This window comes from Cetorhinus maximus, chromosome 24, assembly GCF_964194155.1.
Source record: "Cetorhinus maximus chromosome 24, sCetMax3.hap1.1, whole genome shotgun sequence".
Classification (NCBI taxonomy): Eukaryota; Metazoa; Chordata; class Chondrichthyes; order Lamniformes; family Cetorhinidae; genus Cetorhinus; species Cetorhinus maximus.
In genome coordinates, this window is record NC_135902.1 from 43,349,413 (window position 1) to 43,366,990 (window position 17,578).

Genomic DNA, 17,578 nt, shown 5'->3' on the forward strand with positions numbered 1-17,578 from the left:
TTTGCCTTTCCAGAATTAATGATCAAAAGAAGTACAGTAGATGATCTTATCTGACCTCAAAGTTCTGAGGCTGCATTGCCATCATCTCTCTGCATCTCCTCCTCTCTCTTCCTTGTCTCTCTGCCTCTCCTCTCTCTGTATCTCCTCTCCCTGCCTTGTCCCTCTGCCTCTCCTCTCCCTGCCTTGCCCCTCTGCCTCTCTGCTCCCTGCCTTGTCCCTCTGCCTCTCCGCTCCCTGCCTTGTCCTGCTGCCTCTCCGCTCCCTGCCTTGTCCCTCTGCCTCTCCGCTCCCTGCCTTGTCCCGCTGCCTCTCCGCTCCCTGCCTTGTCCCTCTGCCTCTCCGCTCCCTGCCTTGTCCCTCTGCCTCTCCGCTCCCTGCCTTGCCCCTCTGCCTCTCCTCTCCCTGCCTTGTCCCTCTGCCTCTCCTCTCCCTGCCTTGCCTCTCTGCCTCTCCTCTCCCTGCCTTGTCCCTCTGCCTCTCCACTCCCTGCCTTGTCCCTCTGCCTCTCCTCTCCCTGCCTTGTCCCTCTGCCTCTCCTCTCCCTGCCTTGTCCCTCTGCCTCTCCTCTCCCTTGTCTCTATGTGTATATGCTGGATTTACATTGTTCACAGCAAAGAACAGCTTCCACTGTGCATGGTAAAGCAGAGATGATTGGTGTGGAGTTCCCATGGCTGAAATACTTACCTATAGTGCATAACACCTGGGAAAGAGAACTTGAAATAACTAGCCTGACTGAACTGAATGGAACTTACAATAGAACACGTTATTCTGGTATTTTGATCATTTCTAATGTGTTGGCAAGCTGGTATAAACAACTGGAGAACCAGATTCAGCCTGCAGCCTATAATTGTGCATTCGTACAACGATAAACACCAGTAGGATGGTTTAAAGATAGCAGCAGCAAAAAAAATCATTAACATCTCATTGGTCACCAACAGCTAGAAATGAAAAATCTATCCTTTTAACACTTTGCTCACAGTTTTTATGGTGGTTGTTTAAGGATCATGAAATCACTTTCAGAACATAGGCACTATCTTAAACCTAAGCTGTACGACATTACATTGGTTAATTTATCCTTTTAAATAATGCATGCTACAGTGGAAAGCATGAAAGACCAGAGAGTATTAGCATGAGCAGGCACTGAATTTTACTGAGTTCTATAGTGAGCTCTACGTGAAGACTAACAAAAGCTGAATGCTGCTGGTAATGGTTTGAACGCAGAATTCCCTCACATCATTTAGGTTCTGCTAATGGAAACAAGGATCCTTAGTTACCTAAAAGTGATTTGAACCAGGCAACATAAGAGTATTCGCTTGATATCTCTGGTGTCACAAGCAGAGGGAAACTCTCACAAAAAGACCTCCGGAAGGTTGAAAACAGCAAAATGCTACCTTAACTTTTAGGAAACTAAGCTTTGCAGAAATAATTTAGTAAGAGAAACATTTGGCACATAAATACTGTGACCGTATTTTGAAGTTTAAGGACACAAAATGAAACAATAGTTGCGCATTAATGCCCTCTGTAGGACACACCACAGGACAGCATAAGCAAAATGATTTGTGGAATGAATTGGCCATACACCAAGGTTATACAACCATCAAGATAGTCTCAAAAGGCCTTTTTTACGTGTCTGTACATCTTGTCTCTGCACAAATCCAACAGCTTTCCATCTATTTTTTTTAATTCCTTGGGCACACATATGGTAAAGCACTCATGCTTGCCCAATCTCCTAAATGGTTCATTGACTGTGCATCTCCCAATTTTCCTTGATCCAGTGGGAAACTAGAATAGGTGTCTCAGTGGATCCAAAAGGTGAGGTGAAAATTACTCCATGACTAGAATCCAGTTGCATGGATCTAATGCAAGAATGTTCCTTGATGATATACCAGCTCCAACTCATCCAATCGAGTTTCATGTCATTGAATTCTACAGGAGAGCATTTAGGTCCAATTAGATTTTATTTTTAGTTCTCCAAAGCCAAACTCTAAGGGTAGAATTTTCTGCCTACCCAGTGGGCGGGCCCGACCCAATCTCTGGCAGGCAGGGAGCCGATCCCCACTGGAGAAGCGGGCCCCGCTGCCCTTTTAAGTGGGTGGGCCAATTAAGGCCCGCCCAGTGTGACGTCCGGCGGGAAGTGCTATGCGCTTCCTGTGCAGGCGGGGAGGGGGGGGGGATTCCCCAAAGGCGAGAGTGCGGTCTTTCACGCATGCGCACGATAGAGCACACATCTCCCTGAGGCTGCACTTAGCCTCAGGGAGATCGCTGACAGTTGTACAAACATTAAAAATAGAGAAAAAATTTTTTTAACATGTCCCCCTCATGTGACAATGTCACACGAGATGGGACATGTTAATAAATTTCACTAAAACTTTATTCAACTTTTTAAATCCCTACATGAAACCTCATCCTGCCGGTGGATGAGGTTTCATGTTTTTTCTATTCCCCGCCGGGGCTCCTGGCCTGCCCGCCAACCTTAAGGTTGGACGGGCAGGTCCTTTAATTGTTTCAATGATCCTGTCAATGGCCTCAATTGGCCATTGACAGGTTGGCGGGCCCGCAGCTGATTTTGCTGCGCCCCCACCTTCCTGAAGATTTAAATGGGGCGGGATGACATCGGGGGTTCCCCTCAACGTCATCCCGCGTCGGCGAACAGACCCCGCCCCCTGCTCCCTGACAGCAAAATTCAGCCCTAAGTTTTTGATGTTCTGGTCAAATTGTGATATCCATGGTCCTCCGTGAAAGTGAATGGACTACATAAAGTTATAATGTGATTTCAGCTGTGTTCAAATGTACAACTGAGGTTTTTAGCCTTGGCTAAGTGGGTGCCACTCTTGGCTGAATCAGGAAGTTATGGGTTCAAGACATCCTCAAGAGACTTCAGTGCATAATCTAGGATGGCACTCGTGCAGTACCACAGGAGTGCTGAACTGTTGAAGGTGCTGGATGAGATGTTAAAGTGAGGTGGATGTAAAGAATCCAGTGGCACTTAAGGGAGTTCTCCTGATATGCTAGCCAATATTTATACCTCAACCAAGCTATGGGACTTTGCTCTATGCATTGCCTGCCTCATCTCCCTACACTACATCAAGGATTACACTTCAAATGTATTTCATTGGCTCTAGAATGCTTGGGATGTTCTGAGGCTGTGTAAAGATGTAATATCAAAGCCAATTCTAAGAAGATGTAAACTCCTGAGCATGTCCTTTAGTATAGGTAAAGTTATTGTAATAGAACTTGTTTAGGGCTGGAACCAAACTACTTAGCATGCCTTCCAGAGATAGATCAATGCATCCTTAAACAAAGTCCACCCTTAAGCAAAGAGAGGTGAATTCTCTGACAGATGTGAGTATCCATATTTCATCAGGCATTTGCTTAAGTATTATGCCTGTCTGTAGCTCAACTGCCAAAGGTCACGTGATTTTCAGCTGCCATTGTGATGGTCTGTTTGTATCCAGTTTTATAATTTAAAAAATAGTCTGAAATTCGGAATAGGACATTCCAGTACTGGACACAACACTATTACAACAATTTGCAGTGACACGCTGTTACTTTTAAAGGGACAAGTAAACTGAAGAGCAGTATCTGAACGAGGCCAAGTTCAGATATTCAGAAAATGAACTTCAATTGTACCAATTCAGGATTCGAAATTCCATTCATTGGTTATATTTATTGAGTTCCTCCATAGCCTGCTCATATACTTTCTTTTGCTTAGGAACAGGTGTAGAGCATTAAGGCCCTCTAATCTAGTCTATTCCGCAAACTGACCCAGTGATAATTCTCCTGTGATAATTATAGCTGTTTGATACAGTTTGAATGGAGATCTAACTAAATGTAGTGGCTTGTTACAGGATCCAAGCATATCCATAGGCTCGGAGCGAAATGAGACTTGTGAAGTATTTTAGGTGGTAGATTGGAGAAGGTTCAGTGCAGGTAGCAATGAAAAGTATAAAACTGAAAACAGCATTGCGTCTACTGGCTGTGCCTGAACTATGCAGATTGGACAGTGTCTTCCCTCTGGAAATTTCTATCAGTAATTGTAGTAATCTAATATGTAATATACCTTTTAAGACAAGTGTTGTAATGTAAGATCACATGATCCTAATGCCCAATAGCAGAGTAGCACAGGCTACCTCTGTGTGAGAGAGTCTTGAGTTAGACACTGAAGAGTGAAGACAGAGGTTTGAGTTGTGAGCATACAGATGTAGCTGCTGAGCTTAGTTTGTAAATAAACAACATGTGTTTATTCTAGCAATGGTCTCCTGATGTTCTGTCTCTGTACTGGCTCGGTCACCCTGAAACAAGCATACAACCCAGATCTTTTAGCCCCAACAAACCAAAGGGCACTGGATCCAACAAACTGGCAACGAGAGTAAAAGCATGAAAAGCCAAGGGAAAAACGAGGGAAAAATGAAGAAGAACGAAGGAAATCAGAAGAACCAAAATCGGGCCATACCTCGCACGGTAGTTGTAAGGAAAAGAACATTTCAGAGCATGCTGCAATTTGGAACAGCGGAGGTCTTTTGACTCAACCTTGGATAACTCGCCTCGCTATGTTCTTCCAGGCCAATGACATTGTGGGGGAGGGGGAGTGCGCGACTCTTCTGTTCATGTATGGGAGTAAGACATACGGATTAATTCGAAATCTGTTTGTGCCCAGTGCCATAGATTCAAAAGGTTTTGATGACTTAGTGAATCTCGTAAAGAATCATCAACCCAAGCCATCAGTGACCATACGGTTTAAATTCAACTCAAGAATTAGAGCTGCGGCGAAGACAGTTGCTTGCTATGTGGCAAGTCTGAAGCAATTTGCTGAATATTGCGAGTTTGGTACGTCTATCAATGATATGCTTAAAGATCATTTGGTGTGCGGTATAAACAAAAATGCAATTCAGAAGAGGTCATTGGCTGAGGCAAATTTTAGATTTTCAGTAGGCATTGGAAATCGCTCTGGCAATGGAAGGTGCAGTGCGAGACTCAGTCACCATATGAGGCGCCGTCCTCCATGTTGAATGGGAAGCCTTAACCAAAAAGAGCGCAAAAGTGCAGAGCTTTACTCAAAAGCGGGAAGCAGCCACCGCGAGCAGACAAATTAAAAGGGTAACCTAAAAAATCATGGCATAATAGAAATAGAGATGGAAGCAGACAACTTTGTAAGTTTAAAAAGATCAAATCTTTCTTCTGCCATCAATATGAACACCTCATGAGGCATTGTAAAAATAGAATCAGGCAGACTAGCAGACAATAGCAAAAACCCAATGAGATAAACAGCATTGAAAAACCTGAAGTAATAGATCCTGATATCTATTCATTGTATAATTTAAAGGTAGGAAGAATAGAGCCTATCAGAATGGAGGTGGATACTGGTGCAGCTGCTACAGTGATTGGTGAGCATACTTCTAAACACATGAATTATGGAGAACGTAAGCTGAATTTAGAAGAACCTGGTGATAAATTAAGAGCATGCATGGGAGAAAATATACAAGTCAAGGGCGTATGTAAAGTCACAGTACACAACGGAGCTCAAACAGTGAGATTACCCTTGATGGTAGTAGCAGGCAAGGGACCTAATTTCCTCCGATAAAATTGGCTGAAAGAAATTAAATCTTCCAACTGAGAACTAATGGACTTTCAGAGCTACAAAAATATGCCTCGAATTTCAGTTGGAAGAACTTGGGAAAATTGAGGGGCTACAAGCAAAAATTCATGTAAATTCAGAGGCAACACCAAGATTCATGAAGACAAGACTTTATGCAATGCGGGATAAGGTAGACGCCAAATTGGATAGTTTAGAAAAACTGGGAGCGATACAAACAGTACAATTTTCAGAAAGGGCAGTTCCAGTTGTACCTGTTCTAAAACCTGACCGAAGTATTTGAATATTCGAGGACTATAAATTAATAGTCAATAAAGTTGCAAAATTGGATAGACACCCCATACCTAAAATTGAAGATTAATATGCTAAATTAGTAGATGGAACGGTTTACACAAAGTTAGATTAAGTCACGCCTACCAGCAATTGGAATTAGAGCAGGCATCCCAGAAGTTTGTCACCATAAATATACAAGGGATCGTATCAATACAAATGTTTACCTTTTGGCGTGTCTTCTTGCATCTTATTTCAAAGAACAATGGAAGGTTTATTACAGGGATTGCCCCGTGTTGTAGTTTAATTGGATGATGTTCTCGTGACTGGACTCACTGAAAAAGAACACTTGATGAACTTGGAAGAAGTTCTAAAACATTTTTCGCAGCTGGGAGTGCGATTGAAAAAGGACAAGTGCACATTCCAGGCAAAAGAGGCAACTTACCTAGGTCACAAGGTAGATTCACAAAGCCTACATCCACTTGAAGAAAAAGTGAAAGCAATTAAAGAAGCCCCAGCGCCAAAGAATACAGCTGAATTGAAATCATTCTTGGGAATGATTAATTACTATGGACACTTATTGCCTAATTTGCTGATAGAACTGGCACCATTGTTTTGCTTGCTCATGAAAAACCCGATGGCAAACAACACAAGAGGGAGCTTTCGCAAAAGTGAAACAGTTGTTACAATCATCCACACTTCCAGTACATTTTGACACCAAAAAAGAGTTGATATTAACATGTGACGCATCACCTATGAAGCGGGAGTGGTGCTTTCCCATCGAATGGATGATGGATCCGAAAGACCTATAGCATATGTGTCAGGAACACTCAGTACTGCAGAGAAGAAGTACTCTCAAATTGAAAAAGAAGGCCTGGCAATCATTTTCGGTGTTAAAAAGTTTCATCAACATGTACATGGTTGTCACTTTACTGTCATAACGGACCCGCTAGCTATTATTAGGACTATTCAGGGAAAACAAGTCTATACCCCCTATAGCATCAACAAGAGTACAAAGACGGGCATTGATCTTGGCAGCTTATGAAGTCAAATTGCAAACGCAGATGCATTCAGTCGTTTACCCTTGCAAGTAAAAGATGACACTGTTCCAATTCCTCAGGAATTCATGTTGTTATTGAACTTCCTGGACTCTAACCAATATATGCAAGACAAATTAAAGATTGGACATACCGAGACACAATTTTATCCAAAGTGAGAAATCAAGTCCTACATGGTTGGCCACAAAAAACAAGAATCTGATTAAATGAAACCTTATTTCCAGGGAAGATACGAGATAACCAGCCAAGAAGGTATTTATTGTGGAGAGTTCACGGGACTGTTCCTCAAAGCATGAAAGCCATTGTTATCCGAACTTCACAGTGCACCGATTTTCCAAAATGAAGGCAAGAGCACGTAGGTACATGTGTAGCCGGGAATGGATGGAGAAATAGAAAACTTAGTGAGAAGTTGAATGCAGTGTCAACAAGTACAAAAATTACCTGCAACAGCCCCGTTACACCCCTGGGAGTGGCCAGGAAGGCCATGGATACAAGTACACATTGGGGAGATCGGGCAGGAGCGGGCACAGGCAGGCGCTCAGCCGATCACAGCCTGCGATCAGCTGTGCGCCGCCATTTTATGTGGGCGGGCCTTTCCAGCGTGGCGCGCACCCAGAAGCACTGACCACTCCCTGTGCGGACGGGAGGGGGGAGTAGGCTGAGTCGGGGCCTGCGCTCTTTCACAAACGCATGCGAAAAAGCGCAGAAATCTTCCTGAGGCACAGAGCTGCCTCAGGAAGATTAGTTTGATTTTTTTTTTAAAGAAAAAATTTAAGACAATTCCCCTCATGTGACAGAGTCACATGAGCGGGGACATGTCAATGAACTTTAATAAAATGTTTTATTCAATTTATAAACATTTCATGAAACCTCATCCCACCTGTGGTTGAGGTTTCATGATAAATGCGAAGGCCGCCTGGGCTCCTCCTTAAGGTTGGACGAGTGGCTCTGTTAAGTATTTCAATTGATATTTAAATGGCCTTAATAAGCCTTTGACAGTTCGGGCGTGCAGCCAACTCCGGTGCACGCCCGCCAAACTGAAAATCGGAATGATGCGCGGTGCCGTAGGGACGCACGCCCAACATCACTGCGTGTCATTTTACGCATCGGCAAGTGGGGCCTGCCCCCACTCACTGAGCCGAAGATTCTGGCCATTGATTTATGTGGGACCTTTAATGTCCCAGCCATCACTGAACGGACCATTCTTCCCTGTGATGAGCTAGGAAGAACATATCAATGCCTTCTGTATAGCCATTGCCCTGGTAGCCCTTCTGCCTCCGCCTGAAAGGTAGCTTTATAGAAATGTAAATGGTAAGAGCCAGTTACAAGTTTCAGTACATCTTTGAAGTAATTCTTGACATCAGCAGTGTGAAATTCCATAGGAGGTGGGTTGGTATGTCTTAACTGTAATCCACATTGGAAACTTCAATAACTGAAGAACTTGTAGTACCAGACATGTCAAATGACTGGTGGCAGCCATCTTAAGTCAGTGCCTTTGCTTGTTTTTTTAAACATCCCTTTAAAGCAGTTCAGCCAATGATATTAAAGATTAATATTACACATGCCCTCAAGACATCATCATGACAATGTAAGTTCCAGATATATGTCTGTTTGAGAATACGATAGACAATTATAAAGGTAAAGATAGACACAGATGGCGACATTACCTATGATAGATCCTATCTGGTTGAGATTGGATGTTTGTTCTGTCAAATATGACTGGTTGTTGGGATCTGGAATGTTCTACCTGAAAAGGGGGTCAAAACTGATGCCATAAATAATTTTGAAAGGGAATTGGAAAGATTTTAATTGTTCCACAATTGGTGGTCATTATTTTAATTAACATAATTGCATAACAAGCCAGAACTGGAGGAGCGCAGATACCTTGGAGGATTATGAGGCTGGAGGAGATTACAGAGATCGGGAGAGGTGAAACTCTGGAAGGGGTTTGAAAACGAGGAAAAGAATTTTAAAATCGAGGCATTGCTTAACCACGGGTCAATGTAGGTCAGCGAGTACAAGGGTGATAGGTGAAATGGCCTTGGTGAGAGCTAGGATAGAGGCAGCAGAGTTTTGGATGACCTCAAGTTTTCTGAGGGCTGTATCTTTGGCTCGGCAAGATGGGCGGGGCCCGCTCGCCGAGGTGTAAAATGACACACAGTGATGTCAGGCGTGCGCCCCAACGCCCCAACATTCAGACTTTCAGTTCAGCTGGCGCGCACCCAAGTTGGCTGCATGCCCGCCGAACTGTCAAAGGCCTATTAAGGCCATTTAACTCTGAATTAAAATAATTAACGGAGCTGCCCTTCCAACCTTAAGGTTGGCGGGCAGGCGAAGAGCCCAGGCGACCTTTGCATTTTTCATGGAACCTCATCCATGGGCGGGATGAGGTTTCATGAATGATTTTAAATTCTGACAAAAATTTTTATTGAAATTAATGCACATGTCCCAGCTCATGTGATAGTTTCACATGAGGGGACATGTCATAAAAATGTTCTCACCACATTATTAAACTTTTTGGGCTTAAAACTAATCTCCCTGAGGCGCCTCTGTGCCTCAGGGAGATTTCTGCGCTCTTTCACACGCATGCACGAAAGAGCGCACTCCCGACTCAGGCAACTCCACCTCCCCCTGCCCGCACAGGGAGCACACAGCACTTCCAGGTGCGCGTCACACTAGGCGTGTCTTAATTGGACCGCCCACATAAAATGGCGGCGCGGACCCGATCAGGGGCACCGATCGGGTCTGCGCCCGCTCCTGCACCACCCGCCCAACAGGCAGAAAAATCTGCCCTGGGGGTAGAAAATGGTAGATCAGCCAGGAGTATGTTGGACTAGTCAAATCTAGAGATAACAAAGGCATGGAATGGGACTTCTAAGCAACAGGAATAACAGGGATAAAAAAGATGTCTTTGCCCTTCACAATTCAGCAGTTCTAAACTCTTGTAACATAAACAGAGTGGAGCTCAGGGCTTAAGTTTGGTTGTCATGTGGAATAACTTACACTTCATTACAATGCTAATGCAGTACTTTGAAACTCTGACAAAAATAATAGGCTCCTTATTAAAACCATAATGGTTCTAAGTTCCAAATCTTGAATTTTATATCTTAAACGTCAATGCCAAATTTAACCATTCAATGTATGATAGTTCAGGTCAACAGCCCAAGTGAAACAGTTAATTGAACAGGAGGGAAGCAACATTCTTTTTGGCAATAAAAAAATTTCAGAATTTGGAACTTCTGGACGTTATGCATTAATAAGAGACCCATTCGTTGTCAGATTTGAAAGAGGTGATTAAAATTGAATGGCCTTCTTCACAATGTTTTATATTTTGCTGTCATTTCTATAGTATGTAATATCATACTTAATTTTACACCAAAGAATCAATTTTTTTCAAATGCCCAAGGTCCTGCTGTTGTTTTCTAAATCTGGCATGTAACATTCACAGTGACAGCTTTTACAACAGTCATCTGGCTGATGGCAAATTGCTTGCACCAGCATATTTTCAGCTGATTAAAAGTTGCTTGAAGGAACAAATTATATATTGTGTTTTACTTGCAGTATCATGCAAATCAGAGAGCAATGTGGCCTGTACTTGTTGGTTAATCCATGGCATTTTATGCTTCTACAAATCCAACCCCCAAAACTCTTGGAAAAGCTGACGAAAAGTTACCAGACCTGAAATATTAACTCTGTTTCTCTCCAAAGATGCTGCCTGGCCTGCTGAGTATTTCCAGCACTTTCTGTTTTTAATCCAGAACCCGCCATCAACATTATGAATGAATGAAGTGATAAGGTGCATTATTTTAATGATGTTAGCGTGGCCAGAGCTAAAAGATTAAGGAGGTTGCAAGTTTCTGAAGGATATGGTAAAGTGGAGTCGAGACTTGGGTTCACTGAGTTCAAGAAAGGTTTGAAAACAAGAGGTCATGAGGGACCTCAAATGGGAGGTGAGGGAGCAAGGGCACTGATTGTTAATACATGGAAAAGTAAGGCTGGTGAATGGAAAAATAAGGCTAATAAATACAGACTGTTCTTTTCCTGCACACAGACAGTAGACAGTCAGACAAAGACCCAGCGCAGACAGCAGACAGTCAGGCACAGACAGCAGGCAGTCAGACACAGACCCAGTGCACACAACAGATGGTCAGACATAGACATGGACCCAGCAGAGAGAGCAGTCTGTGAGGCCCATGCACTTGGGTCAGAGTTGAGAATGAAATGCATGCAATTGAAGCGTCAAGATAAAAAATATGCCAAAGTAATGGAATATAAACATATAGCAGAAACCTTATCCATTTACTAGCCTTATTTTTCCATCTATTAACAATCAGTGTCCTTGCTCCCTCACCTCCCATTTGAGGTCCCGAGTGGTCTCTTGTTTCCAAATCTTTCTCGAACTCAATGAACCCAAGTTTTTCCTCTACTTTTCCCTGCCCTTCGGAAACCTGCAGCCTCTTACTGCTTTATTTCTAGTCACACTTACATCTTTAATGTAATACACTTTCTCACATCATTCATTCCAATAATGATAACGGAACCACGGAGATCGGAGGATAGATTTGTAGAAGCATAAAGCCCTACACTACTGTCATGTAACATTCTGTACGTGCAGCCAGCCAGCCACAGGTTCGCTCCCTGGTGTTCTAACAGTGGATCAAACTACTGTTCATTAAGTGATCGTAAAATGGGTAAGCATTGTTCTCAATACTCTATAACTGCATTTAGTATGTTAATAAAAACGCCTCTCAGGAATGCTCACTGTTTTAACCTAGTGCCAATTTTACTAAGTTATTTTAATAGGTCATGTGGAGAGGAAAGTTTGTCTCATTACAAGTTTGTTCCTCCTAAAACAAACTTCACCAAATACTCCTAATGCCACTCATGTAAATCTAGCTGTTTAGTGTTTAATATTTTACATAACCTGCAGTTGCTGCTATTTTAACCTTTACACTCCTGGACGGTTCTCTCTCATCAATTCCATTTAAGCGAACAGCCTCTTTGCCATGGGATTACATTTGCTTATTTGGTTTTGAAATATTAACATTACAGCAAATCCTAAACCCTGAATACCACTGCCTTGGAGTCATGACCGTTTGCTTTAAAACTTGTGATGTTTTACTTGAAATTGATACATATTCTTTTCAGAGAATGGGCCACGGCTTCCCAGCTACTTATTGTCAAGTATTTCACAATGAAATGTGAGCCATTTGCAGATATGTGATTAACAAAAACATTTCCTATGTGCTTGTGCTGTGTGCTTTTTCTTATTTGACATTTGCAATTGTTTAGTTAGCTGCTATAAAAGTAGCCATCAGAGGGAACAGTGCATGAATTAGAAATGGCTAGAAACCGGGTTTAGGTGTTTACAGCAGAGTAAAAGATTTGACTTGATTATTGAGAATGTTCTTTCAGGACACTGTTCAGTTATTCTTTTCAATGCTGTCTCAACCCAGAATCAGAGTATAGACAGTAAACACACTAATCATTAATTTTTCATGACAAATTTAAACAACTAAATGTTATTTGGCACACAAAAAAAACATCTCCTCATATCATTCCAACTATGAAATCTAATTTGTGCTTAGGATTCCAAAATATCTATAAATATCTTGCCTTTTATTGAAGATTAAATCACATAGTGAATAAAGAAGCCAATTCGATTACCCTGCGTCAAAGCCCTGTTTCCTCCCACTAAACAACAAACAAAACAGGAAAAGCAGCAATCGCATTAATAGTTACTGTGGCAACTCAATATTATGTAAGTACGAACTGCATCCATTTTTACTGATTTTTTTTCCAGTGTAATTGAATGTGACTGAAACTAAGGCTACAGCTTGTCTATGTATAATGCCCTACCCCATTCTCACAATGCTTAATCGCACTTTGCAATCAACAATATTCTTCGAAGTGCATTAAGGGTTATGCTTTCCTTTATTTGATGGAGTGTGGGTTAATGTTAATAGCCACTTACTTGGTATAAATACTGAGCACTCCCTTCATGCAGCTACTGGGCGCTCAAAATTATATGGTAAAGATACAGAAAAATTGATTTGTTCTCTGATCGTGACATAAGGCTCTTGCAGGTTTCCTAGCCAAGAAAAGGGTAGACCTTTCTGGTACAGACCATTAGCCTAAAAATAAGCAACAGAGATAAAAAGTTTGGCAGGACATCACAGAGCTGAAACATTGAGTGGAGCTGGGACATTTTTAATACAGGGATGAAGGACACATAGGAAATTAAAGATAAGTTTGAGTACAAAACAATGCCATTAAAAATACACAAAATTGGGTGGCGCCAGACTAATTTTACATGCATAAAATATGCGCTCGAGTGTCAATGGCAGGCGCATGCACTTTCTGCTCCAGTAGTATGCCACCTGCCATATTGGTGCAAAAAAGTGGCAGCCAGAGTTGGCACTTGAAACATATGCAAATTGGGGGCCAAACACCTATTTGAAGTTTAATTTATGGGCATAAACTGGCACACGGATGATGGATCCATCCAGGGGAAATAATTCTCTTCATTGGAACCAGAATGGTGAAGTTAATGGAGGTGAGGTTCTCTTTGGCATTGGGTCTGATACTGTTGGTCATCTGTACACACCAGCTAATATTTACCATTGTAATCATTGGCTATGATTTTCACCAAGCTATAGCTGTGTGTCCATATTTGATAGTTGCTGTAGTTTCCATAGCAGGTCATGCCTATGGTTATCTGAAACCTATGCCAGTATGTATGGCAACACTACAATAGGGCACCTAGGCTTAACAATTATCCTTTTATAATGATATCAGCTACTAGAATATACAACCTAACAATCAATCAGATGTTTGGAAATAACAGTCCTTCCTTGACTTTGATAATGAAAAATAACATTTAGATGATACAGATTTCCAATCCACAGAGGTCATAACATTTTAAGGCTGTGTTTTAATGATATGCAAAACCATTTCCATTATAACCTTGCCTCGAAGGACTAAGGGCAATCTGAAAATAATGCAGCAAAACCCACACCTCGTGGGGAAGGCTGTTAACTTAGGGTATAATTACCTTCCTACTAGCATATCTCATTTTAATGGTTAACTCATGGAATATACTTAATTCCATGCATGTTAACCCACACAACAAGCAGGTAGTCCTTGCAATTTGGTCAGAACAGTTGACACAAGTAAAAAGAAGCATTAAACAGATACCCTGACTGCCCTCTGGGTGGACTTGATGAATCCCATGGCACTATTTCGAAGGAGACTTGTCCGCGATACCCTAGTCAATATTTATCCCTCATCCAACAGATTATCTAGCCAATATAACATTGCAATTGTGTACAAAATTAGCTGCTGCATTTCCAACATTACAATAGCAACTACATTTCAAAAGCTATTTTAAGTGCTTTGGGATGTTCTGAGGTCATGAAAGGTGCTATATGAATGCAAATCTTTTTTCTTTTTTTCTAAATTAATAAGTAAATTTCGCACACTGAACATTTCTGGTTAGAGAGAAGAGTCATTACTTTCAGTACAAATTTGACCTTCTGATCACTTGTAAAGGAACAAAGAGCAAGTTTATAACCAACCATTTGGTAATAAATATGAAACTATGCAGACTCACTTGGTCCTAGTTTCATGACCAGCTATGTCTGGTCAATTCAGCAAACTACAAATGAGCTCAGAATTTCATTTAATTTTAAATGTAATTTAATTATTTGTAAAGAAGAGAAGGAATCATTCCAGCACTTAAATATAATCAAGGGACCGGAGTGCAGGCAGTTCAATACAAGCTCTGGTTTACCAGCAGAGCCCTAAGATTATTAATAAAGTTGCCTTGTCTTTTAGTTAAAGTTGCCAGTCAGAGCTTCATAAGGCAGTCTACAGCACATTTTTGACATAGTGATTTTTGCAAATCTGCTCAAAGTTTCCTTTCGGAATATGAAAAAGATGTTTTGGGCTGAAAGAGAGTTTGCACAACCATTGCTAAATGAACGCTGTCTGTTACCAGCTCAGAGAGTACAGTGCTTCTAGTACAATGTCTTTATTAGAACAGAATGTAAAATGGCTGCCCCAGCCTGTGCCTCATGGCATAAGTCACATGACTACAGCAGGCCAGGAAGGACCTTTAGTACAAGACTGCATTTCAATTTCAAACATCGTCAGCCTTGTTTTTATATAGTTTTTTTCTGACAAATCCTATTATTTGATGCTTGCCACAAAAGTAGCAAATTAAGAATGGGAGCAATGAAAAATGGAGATGTTGAGGAGGTTTCATTTTAATTGTACCTATATGGGATATTTACTGTTAGCACTTTCTAAGAGCCACATATCATGTCATGCAACTTACAGACTTTGCTTTATAAAAATGGGTTATGCGATGGAGGTGATGATGCAGCCAACTCTGTTGGCATTTTTACCTTCAACATGATTTGGGGTGGTTTAGACAGTGGATTTTTCACATGCCTTTTTATGAAGAATGTGTTCTTGATATGATCCTGCATTCTATGAAATGTGTAAATCATAGAACAGGTCCATTGGCAGAGGTGAGGAGTGCCGAATAAATCAGAGATTTAAGAACATTGGAACAGGAGTAGGCCATTCACCTCTCAGGCCTGCTCCATCATTCAAATAGATTGTAGATGGACTGTACCTCAACTCCATTATTGCCCATCTTTGCTCCATATTTTTTGCTTAACATCTTCCCTTAACAAAACTCTTTACCAATCATAATCTTCAATTCCAATTGCTTAACATATGCAGCCTTTTCAGGTAAACAGTTCCAAATATTCACCATCCTTTGTGTGAAAAAGTGCTTCCTGATCCTTGATCACTTAGACCTAATTTTAATCAGATCCAGATTCCCTTATCCTTGACCCTGACCACCTTCCACAACTCCACTAGACATAATCCATTTGAAAGGATTTCTAAATCAGAAAATTATCCTTTTCTAATTTAGGGTTAAAATGATCCATAATAATGTACAAATAGCACACTCATTCATTGTTGCATGATCCAAAGATGCATTTATAAAGAAGAGGGATATACACTTTAACATTAAATTTGAAATGTAAAGATATATCCCTCTTCAAGAAATAGTTCCTAAGTCACTTATGGTATCATCCGATTAAATGTGCATATGTAATGATAGCCTTAGTTACACATCCCCAAACTAAAAAAAAGGGAAATCTGAGTGACAAACAACAGGCAACAGATACACATCAATTTGCAAAATGTTTACATTGTTCGAAGATTATTTACCATTTCAGTAGCAGAGATCACTGTGTCTAGATTATTTTTGGTGATAAATATGAGTTCCGTGACTACTCGCTCACTGTAATTTTTAGGTACTCGTTGATCATTCTTCAATCAGTATAACTGAGGCACTTTTCAGACTCTAACATCTATATTTTACGCTTCGCAAGACAGAATTTGTCCATATTGTACCTATAGCCCTGAGTTATTCACCCCATTACCTCCTCCCTACTTGCAGGCTTTGACTTGCGTATCAGATTTACCGCATGCCTGAAATTATATGGTACAAAATGTGAAGAGGACTTGTATTTCATATAAACTATGATTATAGAGAGAAAACCCAGACTGTGAGTTGAACATTGTGAAATGGAACTGATGATCGTAATGAAAATATATCTTTTGTCGAGATAACTCCAATCCTATGAAACTCCTCAAATATTCAGTTTTCAGTCACTAAAGCCAGTGCATCATTGAAATTTGAAATAAAACTGTTACCTGGATCTGATGTATACATTTAGTAAAATTATTGGGAATCAGTTTTACATATTGACCTTTTACTACTTGTCACATAAATTTGCATTCCAATTTAGCCTTAACTTGGTCATTCACACTTAACAATTCTTAGTCGCCTAACTTATTAACAGTGCTAGATAACAAAGAAAGAGTAAAATGTGTTCCTACCTTTAAAAGCAGCTCCCTCTCTAAATTCCAGATTAACTGTGAGGAGGCAGTGAAATAGTTTTGCTTAAAAAAAAAAGTACATTTGTACAACAGTACACCTGGAGAGTTGTTGGCAGAGTCCTAAATGCACTGTAAGGATTAGTACCCTTTGTAGCTCATTATGAAAAAAAAACTGTGAAACAGCTTTTAGGTTAAACATTGACACCTCCCCAAGGAGGCTGTCTCTCAAACCCTGGCTTGAGGGTTCTGCTTGATAAACTGTGAGCTTGCATTACATAAATACATGCTGCTAGGTTGTTTTTTTTCAGGGTTTTTTCTTTTAAATAATAGTCCGTGAAAGCATGTAACTCTTGTTTCAGTATAGAATTTCAATTACTTGTAATGTTTAGTCTTTGTACCAGTGCCACTTATCAGGACATACAAGTTGCATAAATATTTGCTGATAATAATCTGAACCAGTCAATTGAAGATAAGCATCTAGTCAAGACACTGACTGAGAACAAAGACTAAACTTGATGCATTTAAACATTTACCAGCTTGTCCAAAATGGCTTTTGGCATAGGCAATGGCAACCCAATTCATGTTTCGATGAGCTGGATGATTGCAAGTATTATTATGCTGTTAATGACATGCAACTTGAATCTCATCAAAAGCTATTGTGCATTCCTTGGAACGCTACAAAGCTGTTGAAATTATTGCTGATAACAGATTGAAGGTTTTCTGCGTTTAAACC